Source organism: Lissotriton helveticus (assembly GCF_964261635.1).
Source record: "Lissotriton helveticus chromosome 1_1 unlocalized genomic scaffold, aLisHel1.1 SUPER_1_unloc_19, whole genome shotgun sequence".
Lineage (NCBI taxonomy): Eukaryota > Metazoa > Chordata > Amphibia > Caudata > Salamandridae > Lissotriton > Lissotriton helveticus.
In genome coordinates, this window is record NW_027611658.1 from 470,601 (window position 1) to 486,078 (window position 15,478).

General features: G+C 48.2%; 1 long non-coding RNA gene across 1 annotated transcript in view; it reads left to right on the forward strand.

Annotated features, from left to right (window-relative positions):
• LOC144805695 (uncharacterized) overlaps positions 1–13,286 on the forward strand; it is a 98,710-nt gene extending 85,424 nt beyond the window's left edge. The window contains exon 3 of the long non-coding RNA XR_013605577.1: positions 13,085–13,286. This is a non-coding gene — a long non-coding RNA (uncharacterized LOC144805695). The remainder of the gene's footprint in view (positions 1–13,084) is intronic.
• The last annotated feature ends 2,192 nt before the right edge of the window (positions 13,287–15,478 follow it).

A 15,478-nucleotide genomic window follows, 5' to 3' on the forward strand; every position in this document is an offset into this window, starting at 1 on the left:
TTTACTCTCTGTTCTCTACTCGTGAGAAAGGAGTTAAGGAGATTCAGAGCCGACCCAGAGACCCCTGCCTCCCTAAGCCGAGATGTTAAAATGGCGGGAGACAGGGTGTCGAATGCGGCTGTGAGGTCTAATAGGACGAGTATGGTGGTTTGGCCTCTATCCACTTTTCGACGGATGTTATCTGCAACCACAGTGAGGGCGGACTCAGTACTATGACATTTTCTGAATCCGTGCTGGGTGCAGTCCAAGTACTCATTGGTTTCTAGAAAAGTGGAGAGATGTAGGTTAAGGTGTGACTCCAGTATTTTCGCAGGCGCCGGAAGCAGAGAAATGGGCCTAAAGTTTTTAAGAGTGCCCGGGTCCAGGGAAGGTTTCTTTAGCAGGGGCCTCACTATCGCCTTCTTCCACACAGAAGGAAAGGAACCCTGAGTGATGGCAGCATTCATAACCTCCAACAGAGATGGAAGAATGCTGTTTCTGCATTCTTTCAAAGTTTTTAGTGGCAAGGGGTCCATAGGGGAGGAAGATTTAGTCCTATCAAGTAGGAGATTTAATCCTTCCAAAGACAGAAGAGGAAATTGTTCAAGTTGTTTGGAAGGGCCTTCACCCCTGGAATCTAAATTAGAGATGGCAGGAGGAATGTCCTTGTCCAAGGAGCACCTCTGTAACTCCAGGGCAGTATGGATGTCAAGAATTTCATTGTGAAAGAAATCGCATGAGGGACTATGGCATCCCGGCCACGGAGCGATATCACCACCTCCAGCTTCTCCACTGGGCTACCTCCTTGGGGATAGGCGATGCGGCCACTAGACCCCTGTCCCCGTTTGAGGCCTTTATCCTCCGCACCAACACTATGAAAGGCGCTATCTCCTTCCTTTATAACTTGCTCCTTACCACTGCTGTGGCGCCTTGTCCCCGCTATATGGGGCACTGGGAGGAAATTCTTGGGAGAGATGTTACGGATGAGGAATGGTCGGGTCTTTGGCGCGACATTACGACGCACAACCACTCCATAGAACTCCGAGAAGCTCATCTCAAGACCCTCATGGATTGGTACTTATACCCATCCAAGTTACATCGCATATTTCCGGCCTCTTCGGACCGCTGCTGGAGGGGCTGTGGCCTCTTAGGTGACTTCCGCCACATCTGGTGGGACTGCCCGGTTATCCGCCCATATTGGGATGAGATTTTGTCCCATATCAAAGATATTCTTGGGTATCCGGTGGCAGACTCCATAGCTCATGTCCTGCTGGGGCTACGGGACCCCGCTCTCGAACGGTAGACCAGAGCCGACAAACAAATCTTGTGGCTCTGCCTTGGAGCTGCCAAACTCACCCTGGCAGCAGCCTGGAAGAAACCAGAGGCCCCAGCAATATCCTTGTGGCACGCGAGACTGTGGAGACTATTGAGTATGGAACGAGTGGCGGACATCTTCCTAGGAGCCTTCAAGAACTTTATGTTTCGTTGGGGTCCCCTGGTCCGATTTCTCTCAAAAGGTCTGCCATCTGCTGTATGTCCATCCACACTTCGCACGCTTCATCTCTTCCAGATATAACCATGGCTGTATGATTGTTAGAATGCATGTGTACACTCGTCACCACCACGGGGGGCGGAGGGTAGGGAGGGGGGCGGGGTATAGTAATTATGTTAATTGTTGCGACGCCCTCACGGCATTTGGAGGCTGCAGCCTCTTCTGCACTGTATCCATCGCCTTCCTCCCGATGCCCTTCTTGATGGAGCACCCAATCCTCCGGATTCGGAGGAGGGAATGACTTTGATGGACATTAGAGACTGATCTTTCAAGTGCACTGTGGTACCTGTTATGCCGATTATACTGTGCTGTTTGCCTCTTCTATATTCCTCATGTGGGATGAGCTACAGGGCTGTCGCTTGTATTATTTTCTCTGTTCTTCAAAACAAATACAAATAAAACTTTTACAAAAAAAAAATGTGTCGGGCTCCAGTTGATGGGCACTTTTGGCCCTGGCACGGGGGGCTGCGTGCCTCCTCCCCATTAAATATAGTGCTGGCCCCCGTGGATGGGGACCCACTTCGCTGAAATCGTCCTGGGGAAGCACACACTTTTCCCATTCTATTTTGAAAGTCTTCAACAATGTTGGTTGTACTACAAAGTAATGTGTTTTCAACCACTCTGTATTTGTCTCCCTTTCCATTGCCCTGTTAGCCCCTCTCATGTGCCTTGCTTGTCATATAATGTGTTTTAACATTATATGTCAGCGCCATTCTTGGAAAATCTGAAGCTCACCCCCTGCAATCTTACGGACCAAGCTACGATCCTGCATGCCAGTGTCTCATTATTACCTATTTACTTCAGTGTCAATGAGGTGTGTGCTGGTTTATGTATGTGAGTGTCTTTTAGCCTGTGTGTTTGCTTATGTATGCATGTTTGTGTGCGTCTATTTGAATATCTGTTTGTGGGTGTTAGTTTTTAGGTCTCGACTCAAAGCATTGCTTTAGCAATGCTTGTTTTGTCGAGATTTCTAGTAAGTGATCTTAAAAGTCAGCCAAGGGCGGATTAGTCACAGTTCATGTGAGAAAGGCGTGCACAAACCAGCCACGTCACACACCACCATTTGTCTGTGCCTCCCGTCACACTTCAAAGCTGCCGCTCCCCGCCCGCATCAGACTTCAAAGGAAAGCGTTCCGCTCCCCCGCCTCCCCCACAGCAACGCAGAGAGCTTGTTATTTATAGTCTCCATTTACCACATGTTTATTGTGGCTTTAGTATAGGGATTACCATAGTAACACGTATACCCCACCAGGACTTTCAGGCTCTGTTGGCCACTCGCTCATTATGGCTCCGTCTAAGATGGATTCCCAGTCATGGTGTGCTAGACTATGGCTTGAGGGCACCGTGAGCCTTGTGTTTAATTTTGCTTCATCTTAGATTTCCGTAGATATATGTATGCTGCGCTTTGGGTTTGCCTAGCTCTAGCTTTAGCCCTTGCGGACTCTGTAGTGTGTTCATGAGGTTCTGCAGTAGAGCATGTAGTGTGTGTCTATGTCTTACAGACTGCTTGGTAGACCAGCAGAAGGAACATTTGCTCTCCATGCAATGTGCTTATTGTCTATCTATGACAAATTGTGTGCAGATCTGATCGGGCCGATGTTCACAGCTCTGCCGCTGCAGTTCCAGCCTTGGTCGGAGTAGAGAGTATACAAATGTTTTCGAGCCACATTTACTGTGTAATTTATCAACTTACCATGTTTATTACAAAGAGGGAAGATAACGTGCAGGAAATGGTCAACACATTTTCAATATCGACTTGCTAGCTGCAATGATGTCTGCTCTGCCACCATTTACTCTGGACCCTCACCCTCACACCTCCTCACCCTCACACACCCTCACACCATCTCACCCTCACACACCCTCACACACCCTCACTCACCCTAACACACCCTCACCCACCCTCACACACCCTCACTCACCATCACTCACCCTCACCCTCACCCACTCTCACTCACCCTCACACCTTCACCCCCTCACCCTTACAACCCTCTCACCCTCACTCCCCCACACACCCTCTCACCCTCACTCACCCTCACACCCTCACAACACTCTCACCCTCACTCACCCTCACCCCCTCACTCACCCTCACCCCCTCATACCCCCTCACTATCACACACCCCCTCATCCTCACTCACCCTCTCACCCACCCTCACCCACCCTCTCACCCACCCTCACCCACCCTCTCACCCACCCTCTCACCTCCACACACCCTTTCACCTTCACACACCCTCTCACCCTCATCCTCACACACACTCTCACCCGCTCCCACCCCCTCACTCTCACACCCCCTCACACCCCCTCACCCTCACACCACCTCACCCTCACACACCCTCACCCTCACACACCCTCACCCTTACTCACCCTCTCACTCTCACACCCCCTCACCCTCACACACCCTCACTTACCCTCACACACCCTCTCACCCTCACACACCCTTTCAACCTCACACACCCTCTCACCCTCACACACCCTCACACACCCTCACTCTCACACCACCTCACACAACCTCACCCTCACACCACCTCACCCTCACACACCCTCACCCTCACACACCCTCACCCTCTCACCCTCACACACCCTCACCCCCACACACCCTCACCTCACTCCCCCTCTCCCCCTCAAACACCCTCTCACCCTCACACACCCTCCCACCCTCACACACCCTCTCACCCTCACACATCCTCACACCCCCACACCCCCTTACCCTCACACACCATCACTTACCCTCACACACCCTCTCACCCTCACACCCTCTCACCTCACGCCTCACACTGCTGCATGCACATACTGCTGCACGCCTCACACTGCTGCACGCGGCACACTGCTGCATTACTCATACTACTGCACACTGCTGCATGCTACACACTGCTGCCCGCTGTACACTGCTGCTCGCCTCACACTGCTGCACGCCTCACACTGCTGCACTACTCACACTGCTGCAAGCTGCACACTGCTGCATGCCACACACTGCTGCACACCGCACACTGTTGCACACCTCACACTGCTGCACGCCTCACACTGGTGCACGCCTCACACTGGTGCACGCCTCACACTGGTGCAAGCCTCACACTGCTACACGCTGCACACTGCTTCATTACTCACACTGCTTCATGCTGCACACTGCTGCATGACACACTGCTACATGCCACACACTGCAGCATGCCACACACTGCTGCACGCCTCACACTGCTGCATGCCTCACACTGCTGCACGCCACACACTGCTGCACGCCAAACACTGCTGCACGTCACACTGCTGCACGCTGCACACTGGTGCATTACTCACACTGCTGCATGTTGCACACTGCTGCATGACACACACTGCTGCACGCCACACACTGCTGCATGCCTCACACTGCTGCACGCCACACACTGCTGCACGCCAAACACTGCTGCACGCCGCACACTGCTGCACGCTGCACACTGCTGAATTACTCATACTACTGCATGCTGCACACTGCCGCATGCCTCACACTGCTGCCTGCCTCACACTGCTGTACGCCTCACACTGCCTCACACTGCTGCACGCCACACTGCTGCATGCTGCACACTGCTGCATGACACACTGCGGCACGCCACACACTGCTGCACGCCACTCACTGCTGCACACCACACACTGCTGCATGCCACACACTGCTGCACGCCACACACTGCTGCATGCCTCACTGCTGCACACCACACTGCTACATGCCACACACTGCTGTACACCACACACTGCTGCACGCCTCACACTGCTGCACGCCTCACACTGCTGCACACCTCACACTGCTGCATGCCTCACACTGCTGCATGCTGCACACTGCTGCATGCTGCACACTGCTGCATGCTGCACACTGCTGCATGCTGCACACTGCTGCATGCTGCACACTACCGCATGACTCACACTGCTGCATGCCTCACACTTCTGCATGCCTCACACTGCTGCCACTGCTGCCCGCCTCACACTGCTGCCCGCCTCACACTGCTGCACGCCTCACACTGCTGCACGCTTCACACTGCTGCATGACACACTGCTGCACGCCTCATACTGCTGCACGCTGCACACTGCTGCATGCCTCACACTGCTGCACTCCACACACTGCTGCACGCCACACACTGCTGTACACTGCTGAACGCCTCACACTGCTGCACACCACACTGCAGCACACTTCACACTGCTGCACGCCTCACACTGCTGCACGTTTCACACTGCTGCACGACACACTGCTGCATGCCACACACTGCTGCACGCCACACACTGCTGCATGCCACACTGCTGCACACCACACACTGCTGCAGCCACACACTACTGCATGCCACACACTGCTGCATGCCTCACCCTGCTGCACGCCTCACCCTGCTACACACCACACACTGCTGCACGCCACACACTGCTGCATGCCACACACTGCTGCAGGCCTCACACTGCTGCACATCTAAAACTGCTGCACGCCCCACACTGATGCACGCCTCACACTGCTGCATTACTCACACTGCTGCATGCTGCACACTGCTGCACACCACACACTGCTGCACGCCACACACTGCTGCGCTCCTACACTACTGCACGCCTCACACTGCTGCACGCCTCACACTGCTGTACGCCACACACTGCTGCATGCCACACACTGCTGCACGCCACACACTACTGCACACCACACACTGCTGCACACCACACACTGGTGCACGCCACACACTGCTGCACACCACACACTGCTGCACACCACATACTGCTGCATGCCACACACTGCTGCAGGCCTCACACTGCTGCACATCTAAAACTGCTGCACGCCCCACACTGATGCACGCCTCACACTGCTGCATTACTCACACTGCTGCATGCTGCACACTGCTGCACACCACACACTGCTGCACGCCAAACACTGCTGCATGCTCACACTGCTGCACGCCACACACTGCTGCATGCTCACACTGCTGCACGCCTCACACTGCTGCGCGCCTCACACTGCTGCACGCCTACACTACTGCACGCCTCACACTGCTGCACGCCTCACACTGCTGCACACCTCATAACACCACCACATCACTCAAGGACACCACCATATCACTCTAGGACACCACCATCACCACCATATCACTCTAGGACACCACCACATCACTCTAGGACACCACCACATCACTCTGGGACACCACCACATCACTCTGGGACACCACCACATCACTCTGGGACACCACCAAATCACTCAGGGACAGCACCACATCACTCTGGGACAGCACCACATCACTCAGGGGCACCACCACATCACTCAGGGGCATCACTCAGGTGCACCACCACATCACTCAGGGACACCACCACATCACTCAGGGACACCACCACATCACTCACAGACACCACCACATCACTCACAGACACCACCACATCACTCAGGAACACCACCACATCACGCAGGAACACCACCACATCACTTGGGACACCACCACATCACTCTGGGACACCACATCACTATGGGACACCACCACATCACTCTGGGACACCACCACATCTCTCTGGGACACCACCACATCTCTCTGGGACACCACCACATCACTCTGTGACACCACCACATCACTCTGGGACACCACCACACCACTCTGGGACACCACCACATCACTCTAATACACCACCACATCACCCAGCCCAACCACATCATCACTCAGCACCACAACAGCATCACTCATCACCACAACAGCACTGTCCTTGCTTGCTACCAACAAGCATTGCCATAGCCAATAGGACTAGCATTAGGAAAGTGTAAGCTATTGTCTTTGTAAATAACAATGCTATTAATTTATATATTTTCAAAGCCAACACATATTACAAAAAATTGTCGTTTACAGTACCAATAGCTCATACTTGCCTAATGCGAGACCTATTGCATTGCAAATGCTTGTTTCTATTTGTAGTTATGTGTTGTTATATGCACCAATGTGGGTGGTTATTTGTCTCTGTGTAACGCTGGGCAATAAACTTCGCTCCGCTAGCGGAAGTTGCGGCGATTGGGTTACTACGCATTTTATTGAAAACACGGAATTCATGCAAGAATTCCCACTCTGCTACGCAATGGAGTTACCTACTGTACCCACAACCCTTTGGTAAATTAACTTTACCTTTACATGCTAAAAAAAGCAAATAACCAATTCACAACAGTGAACTTTGAAAAACATCAGGCAATGAGAGAGGTGATGATTTTGGGTTCACCCTTTACCTAGGGGGAGGGCAAGCAGATGCCTTAAATACAAAGAGCATGTCATGCTGAATGATTCGGTGGTGGTCCCATCCTCCTAGGACCACCCCAAGCAAAGTTATGGGCAAAAATACAATGCCAACCAAAGGCCCAGCAAAGCATTACGGGGAAAGATTCTAGAGTTTAGTGAATATTATTGTATTAGCTCTCAGCTGAGCCTGAGAGCCTGCCCCCTGGGGAGGGTTTGATATTGGATACTATAATATTCACTGCACTGTAGAATATCGTCCCATAATGCTTTGCAGGGCCTTTGGTTGGGATCGTATTTTTTCCCATACCTGTGCTTGGGGTGGTCCTAGGAGATTGGGACCACCACCAAATCATTTCAGCATGATCTGCTTGGTCCTTTCCCTGCGTTAGGGAGGACCCCAAAATCATCACTTCTCTCACTGCTTGCTGTATTTTCATTTTCACTTTTATGAGATGATTATATGCATTTTAGCATGTAATAATGTTACTTGTCGTTTTCCCAAGGGTATGTGAGGATTCTATTTTCTTAATTGTGGTGAGATGGAATGGAGTTGCGGAGCAGAATTCACTGAGTTTTTGATCAATTCCACAGAATTCGGTATAGTGGTACTCCGCCAACTACGCCGACTCTTATCTGTCTGTTCATATTTTGTGTGTGTGTTTGTGGACCTGAGCAAACCTTTGTATGTGTATCTCTTTGTGGGTACACCCTTTTCTGCCGTAGAAGATAGAAAGCATCTTTTAATGAGGTATTCCCCAAGCCTGCCTTACAATTTAAAAAACTTATTAAATGACATGAGCACAACCGCATTTTTCTATGTAATCACATTTATCCCAAACACGGATTGTTTTTCCTCCATTCCTACTTTCAACCTAGAGGCGTAGCTTCCATTTGTGCAGCAGGTGCAGTGCCACCAGGGCCCACTGAACTCCTAATTATTGCTGTATTTCACAGTTTAACCTGGGTCAAAGAGGGAATTTCTTTCTTGGACTAGAGCCCCTGACACACTGGCTACTGCTGTAACCTAGCCTTGCTGGAGAACAAATGTTATTTGCGAGAGGGATGCTGTTTGAAAGAGTGACGTCTTGTTGGATATTGTTCTATTCGTGAAATACATCTGCTTTAGAGTTGAAAATGATTATCAGCCCGTCAGTGGCGGGAAGTTCCATCAGGGAGCATGGCAGTGCTTTACAGGACTGAATATGAAAACAGCTAAGTACGGGAAGCTGCCCAGCCCACTACCTTTGCTTGTGTTCTAGGCCTTGTCATAAAGTTTGGCCAACTTAATTAGATATGGTGATCTCCTGTATGTGCTGCAAGCAAGTACACCATCCCACCGAGATATTAAGGTGTTAAGAGCCCTGTTCGTTGGGGAACGTTACTTGCGAACCACAGAGAATTGAAGGTGGAGCAGCCATAAAGACAAGCCCCAGGACAGTCTGGAGGTCAGCCAGCGTGTAAGCCTCATTACGTATAATCTCTTTAGTTCAAATGGGGCTGGTAAAAGCAGATATCTGCCTCACCATAAATATGAAATCTGGAAATATAGAGAATCTTTTTACTTTAACACTGAAAACTGCCAACATTTCTGTGTGACAATGTGGGCGAAATGAGGAATTAGAAGGGGAATTGGAGCAGTATATCCCTAAACGTGTAATAGGTGATTAGGTGGAGACCGTAAATGTGTAGTGTTCATGTGATGTTTGTTTTAATAACACTGTGGTTGTGGTATACTGGGTTGCTCGGTTGAAGGCGTGAGCCGAAACGCGTAGGCATCATGTGTTGGGTTTTGCTGCATTATAGAATGAATAAAACAGTAGTGAGCCCTTGGACAATGATTTGTCGTCTTCGTGGCACACGGAGGGAGAGTACGGCTGATCGTCCTTTGGATAAAGTCATTTTGAGGTGGTTTATGGCAGGGCCATTGTTGTAAATCATTATGCGTGGTCAAGGCATATGCATGGTAAAGACTTGCGTGGTAAAGGTGTTACGTGGTTAAGGCATATGCATGGTAAAGACTTGCGTGGTAAAGGTGTTACGTGGTAAAGGCATACGTGGTAAAGGCATTTGTTGGAATGTATGACATTATAATTAGTCTAATCCTGCACTATCTCTTGACTTGAAACTAGACCCTGAGCCTTGATAAACTGGACACAGACAGCCCAAAAAAAGTGTAAAAGCACGTGTAGTGGGAAGGTCATGCCACATTGTCATCACATGCCATTTTCCCAGTGCCTTGTACCATTTCCCCAGTTTTTCTCGCATAAATGGTGCAATGTACCGTATAGCACTACTCGCCACCACTTTTAGAGGGTGATCCATTTCTCTTCCTACCCTGGATGGAGAGTTACTGCAGCATTTTGTTGAAGTGAAACTCTAAGTGTCAGAAAGAGTCAGATTGGCGTCTGTGAATTTTCACTTACTCACAAGTTAGGGTTCATTCACAAAATGACGAGGTGAAGCATGAGTGCGCTGCATTTACTAGTGTGTGATTCTACACATGCAAAACATGTACACCTGGTGGCGATCATCTGACTAGTTTTGTTTTCAAACATTGTTGAAAGAGCTGCTTAGTCCTAAAAGCTCCAACTCTTTGAGCATAAATAAGATAAGCTGCAAAACAACTCATCTGGGGACACAGTCAAGCTCACTGACACCAAGAGAGAAACAGTAATGATGGTTATTCACAGGCCCTGGAAAACCCCCTAGTCCTGCTCATCATACAGACCCATCTCCCTCCTAAACGCTCATGCTTAACTATTCACAGGCATTCTGGCACACATCTTAGACCATTCATAATGGCCTTATGACTGCGAGTCACAGCAGTGGTGAGATAATACTGTGCCGTTAATGCAATGGATGCTTTCCAGCACTGAAAAGACACTGGACACAATGTCCGCCAGGGGCCCGATTTATATTTAGGCGGATGGTTTATTCTGTCATAAATGTGGCAGATGTCCCGTCCACCCTATTAAAAGTACATTATATTCTGTGGCAATTGTAATAAAGCGGACGGGATCTGTCATGTTTGAAGCAATAACCTGTTAGATAAACTCTAAATCAGGCCCCATGTCTGCAGCAAGTATTGTAGAAGGAGCGAGAACCAGCATTATAGGAAGAGGGCCTAGGAGCAGATATAGTCCCAGAGGCACTGAAGCACCTACCAGTTCACTTCCTCTGTTTATACCTCATAAGCACCCACCTGTGCACCTGCTCTGTTTGTACCTCATAGGTACCTATATGTGCACCTCATCTGTTTATACCTCACAAGCACCCACCTGTGCACTATCTCTGTTTATACTTCACAAGCACCCACCTGTGCACTTCCTCTGTTTATACCTCATAAGCACCTACCTGTGCACCTGCTCTGTTTGTACCTCATAGGTACCTATATGTGCACCTCCTCCGTTTATACTTCACAAGCACCCACCTGTGCACTACCTCTGTTTATAGCTAATAGGCACCTTCCTGTGCGCCTCCTCAGTTAGTACCTCCCAGACGAGCTTCTGAAATGAAGCTTGTGAGCTCCGTACTGCCAACCACGGCCTCCTGACTATCAGGCCTTTATCTGCATCTGCTGTGTGCTTGCTTCAAGTGTGTGTCCTGCCTCACCCAACAATGAACCCTGTAGAGTGAGTACACAGACCGAGGGGAGTCAGGAGCTGAAGGACATGGAATGAGGTAAACCTGGATAAAAGAAATATGGGAATGGAGGAATGTGACTTCACCTGTGAACAATCGACATCCCCTTTCGCTCTACCAAAGCCCTGTTGAGTTTCAAAGTATCATCCTGGCCTTCAGACAGACAACAATAAGTCAAATATCTTGTAAATGTTGAAAAACAAAACCAATTATTTATATGCACACATCTGTTGGATGCTTGATATTACAGAAAACCCTGGAAGGAGCTGCTGATTGAAATACAACAGGATCTTAACTTTACCTACTTTAGGAAGAACTAAAGACTCACTTTTTAAGTTGTCTTTCAGGGCAGAATCCGTCAATAGTTCAAGGGAGATGGATATATATTACGCTGATAGAAAATCCACCTCAAGTCAGGATAATGCTCCAGTCTTCCAGGTTAGAAGGATCCAGAAATGCTTGAGCCAGGAGGGCTGTAAAATGTGTTGAAGGTGACTTAGGACCTTATTACGAATGTGGCGGTCTTCCAATGGGACTACCACAGCGGAGGTACCAGGCAAACTGCCAAGCCCATTGAGAGCCCGCCGCCGGATTATGACCTAAATCCAGGGTGGGTGGGCGATGCAGCTGCGTTCTCTCGGCGGCTGTATTAGGCTCATTAGAGAGCCTAAACAGCATACCACCACCTTAAGAGTGCCTGCAGCACGTTCCTGCACCATGTCATGCATGCCACACTGTGCAGGAACAAGGTTCAATTCCATGGGGTGGCACAACATGTGCCCCCCGCATGCAACCCCAGGAGCAGAATCGGCCGGGGCCCTGTGAGGGGCCCCTTACCTGCATGTCCTTAATCCTTTTCATGGTGGGGTCCCCGCCAGGAAAAGGGCAGTGGATATGCAGACCGTAATATGCTTGGCGATGTCGGCATTGGCACTGCCAACATATTCAGGGTGTTTGCAGACCGCCTCCACAGCGGAATCCTTGATCCTGGTGGGGGGGGCGGTCCACCACCACAATTATAATACGGCGATCAGTCCGCCAGGATGGTGGCATTAGGACTGCAACCATGAGTACGGCGATCATGAGAGCCGTCACACTCGTAGTAAGGCCCTTAATGAGCTGCAAGGTAAAGGCGGAAGTTGACATTTGAGCTGATCCAGTGTGAACATGAAAGCATTGTGGAAGAAGATGTCTGGTGTTACCTTGATCATGTATACTTCCTAAAGAGTTACCTTTGTTATACACTGAGTTACCTTTGTTATACACTTCCTGAAGAGTTACCTTTGTTATATACTTCCTGAAGAGTTACCTTTGTTATACACTTCCTGAAGAGCTACCTTTGGTAGATACTTCCTGAAACTGAATTAATGGCAGCGCTTCCTGATTCCTCTCTTTTTCCACAATCTGTTCTGTTTAATTGAAATCTTGTCCATGTGTATCTACCCAAAACTCTACCTGTAGCACATGAGTGCTCTGTAGGTGCCCTTTCGTTAGTAATTTACTCTGGAACAATGGTAAATCACTGCCTTCTCAGAAGTAAATAAGAGGTGACATGTTCAACCACAGTTTTAATGAAATATCCATGTATGGTAAAATGTTCCTTACTAAATTTCAAATATGGTAGAGAAGAGATGTCTTATCCAGCTGGTTAAATATTGTGTATTCACATTCTATTACATTTTCATTTAGTAATATTGCATTTCTTTACATCCAACAGAGAATAAGCCTTAAATGCACGGATTGATTATGAATAATGAAGATAACACATCAAACCTGCAAAAATTATCAAAAATAAGGAGCTCCAAAAACTTCAGTGCAATCAGAGGCAGAGGACAGATCCAGGAAGACGCAGTCAAAGGCAATTCAGTGAGTGTCCGAGTCTGAGCTCTGCACCTCGACACCCCAAGATGAAGAAATGACCTCAACAAAACCAAGACAACAAAACTGACAAACCACCTGCTGTATAAACAAGCGTCCAACACCAGCTTTGATCATGAGGCCGGTATGAGAGTTGGAGGAAGGTCTCGTGTCTATTTGGGATCCATAGCTTGGAACAAACTCCCTCTTCAGCTTTGAGCTGTTAGCAACATGAAAATGTTTGAAAAAGGTTGAAAACTTGGCTTTTTGTCCATGTTGAAAACAAACAGATTTGCTTTCTTTTCTGACCTGTGCTTTGCCCCGGGACACTCTTTGGAGTAGCTGTACACATTACGAGTCGCTTCACCATCATGATATGGCTAGAGCAGTGCTTCGCTATCTAAACTGGCAACAGACCACCATTCAGTGCTCTAGGTGTATTGTTAACTCTTTCTAGCCAAACCACAGGCACCAGGGAAAAGCACAACGAAGTGGAGCCTAACAACTGAAGGCTAAAGGAAAGCGGAGATCTGCTCTCTGAAGTACAGAGTATTGTCCCAGTTTGCACCTACCGGAAGGAAGATTAAGCTTTACCCGCAAGCAGGCGAAGCCATTATCCAATCTAAAGATGCAATCACCCACAAGAAAGCCTTCCTGATATTATGAATGTGGCAGGTATTTAGTGAGTCTTGTATTTTATTGTTAAATCGGAAATCAAGCGTCCAAAATATAACACGAATACAGGGAATGTGAAAATAACGCAAGTAGTTTATTAACTATGCTGACCCTTCAGGAAACACGGTCAGGAAAAAAATTGTGCAATTCCACTGAATATGTCAAGAACTTTAGCCAAATAGAAACCATAAAAGAGCATCAGCGAATACAAACAGGGGAAAAGCCATACCATTGCACTGAATGTGTGAAGAACTTCAGTCGGTTAACAGACCTCCGAAGACATCAACGAACACACACGGGGGAAAAACCATACCATTGCAATGAATGTGTGAAGAGCTTCAGTCTGTTATCAAACCTCCACACACATCAGAGAATACACACAGGGGAAAAACCATACCATGGCAAGGAATGTGTGAAGAACTTCAGTCGGTTATCACATCTCCAAACACATCAGCGAACACACACAGGGGAAAAACCATACCATTGCAATGAATGTGTAAAGAGCTTTAGTCAAATTGCAAACCTCCACACACATCAGAGAATACACACAGGGGAAAAACCATACCATTGCAAGGAATGTGTAAAGAGCTTCAATCACATTGCAAACCTCCACAGACATCAGAGAATACACACAGGGGAAAAGCCATACCATTGCAAGGAATGTGCAAAGAACTTCAATCAGATTTCACAGCTACACGTACATCAGATTATACACACAGGGGAAAAACCATACCATTGCAGTGAATGTGTGAAGAGCCTCAGTCAAATTACAAACCTCCACACACATCAGAGAACACACACTGGGGAAAAACCTTTGTAATGTCGTTCCTATTATCCCAATAGGCTCTGCGCATTGGAATAATATCTTCAATAGTATAGACGTAGGACTGGGGTTAACTAGGTCTTCTACTGACGATATTAGACTTAAAGTTATGTGTTTGCCAGCTAGCTCAGAGTTCACTAGAAACTTTCTCGAATAGACAAGGAGGGGTTTAACCTCCCTGGATAGACAAGAAGGGATTTAGTTTCTGACAACCATAGAACATGACAACTTTGCTCTCCCCTAATCAAGAGTGTATCTCTAGAGTCGTGTGAAAACAAAAGACAACTTATTTTACTCAGCCAGTACGTGCATTCTTAGTTTCACCAGATTGTAGAGAAAAGGAAGAGACGGGCGTGTTCAATAAAAAGATGTTATTTATTGATCAGTCTCTTTTCTCGTACAAGAGAAATGAATCGCTATTATTGCAATACTTATAGTTAAGTAAAGTGCATACAGTAAAAACAGAATTATAATATAATACTGTAAAAGCATTGATATGGTTTCTTAGCCATATGATACTTAAAATGGATAAAATAGATACATACATATATACATTGACTAATCGTACTCAACTGGTGCTTCTAACTACGCCTACCCCAGTGTACCTGACCTAAGCCTAATACGTGGGAGGGAGTAGATAAGTAGCAGCTTAAGTTAAGTTTGCTTTGCCAAGGATCTGCTTCAAGAATTCTCTGCAAGGGGTTATTCAGTTCTGTACCTGGGATTTAGAAGGCTGGAGGGCTGGTATCTCTATCT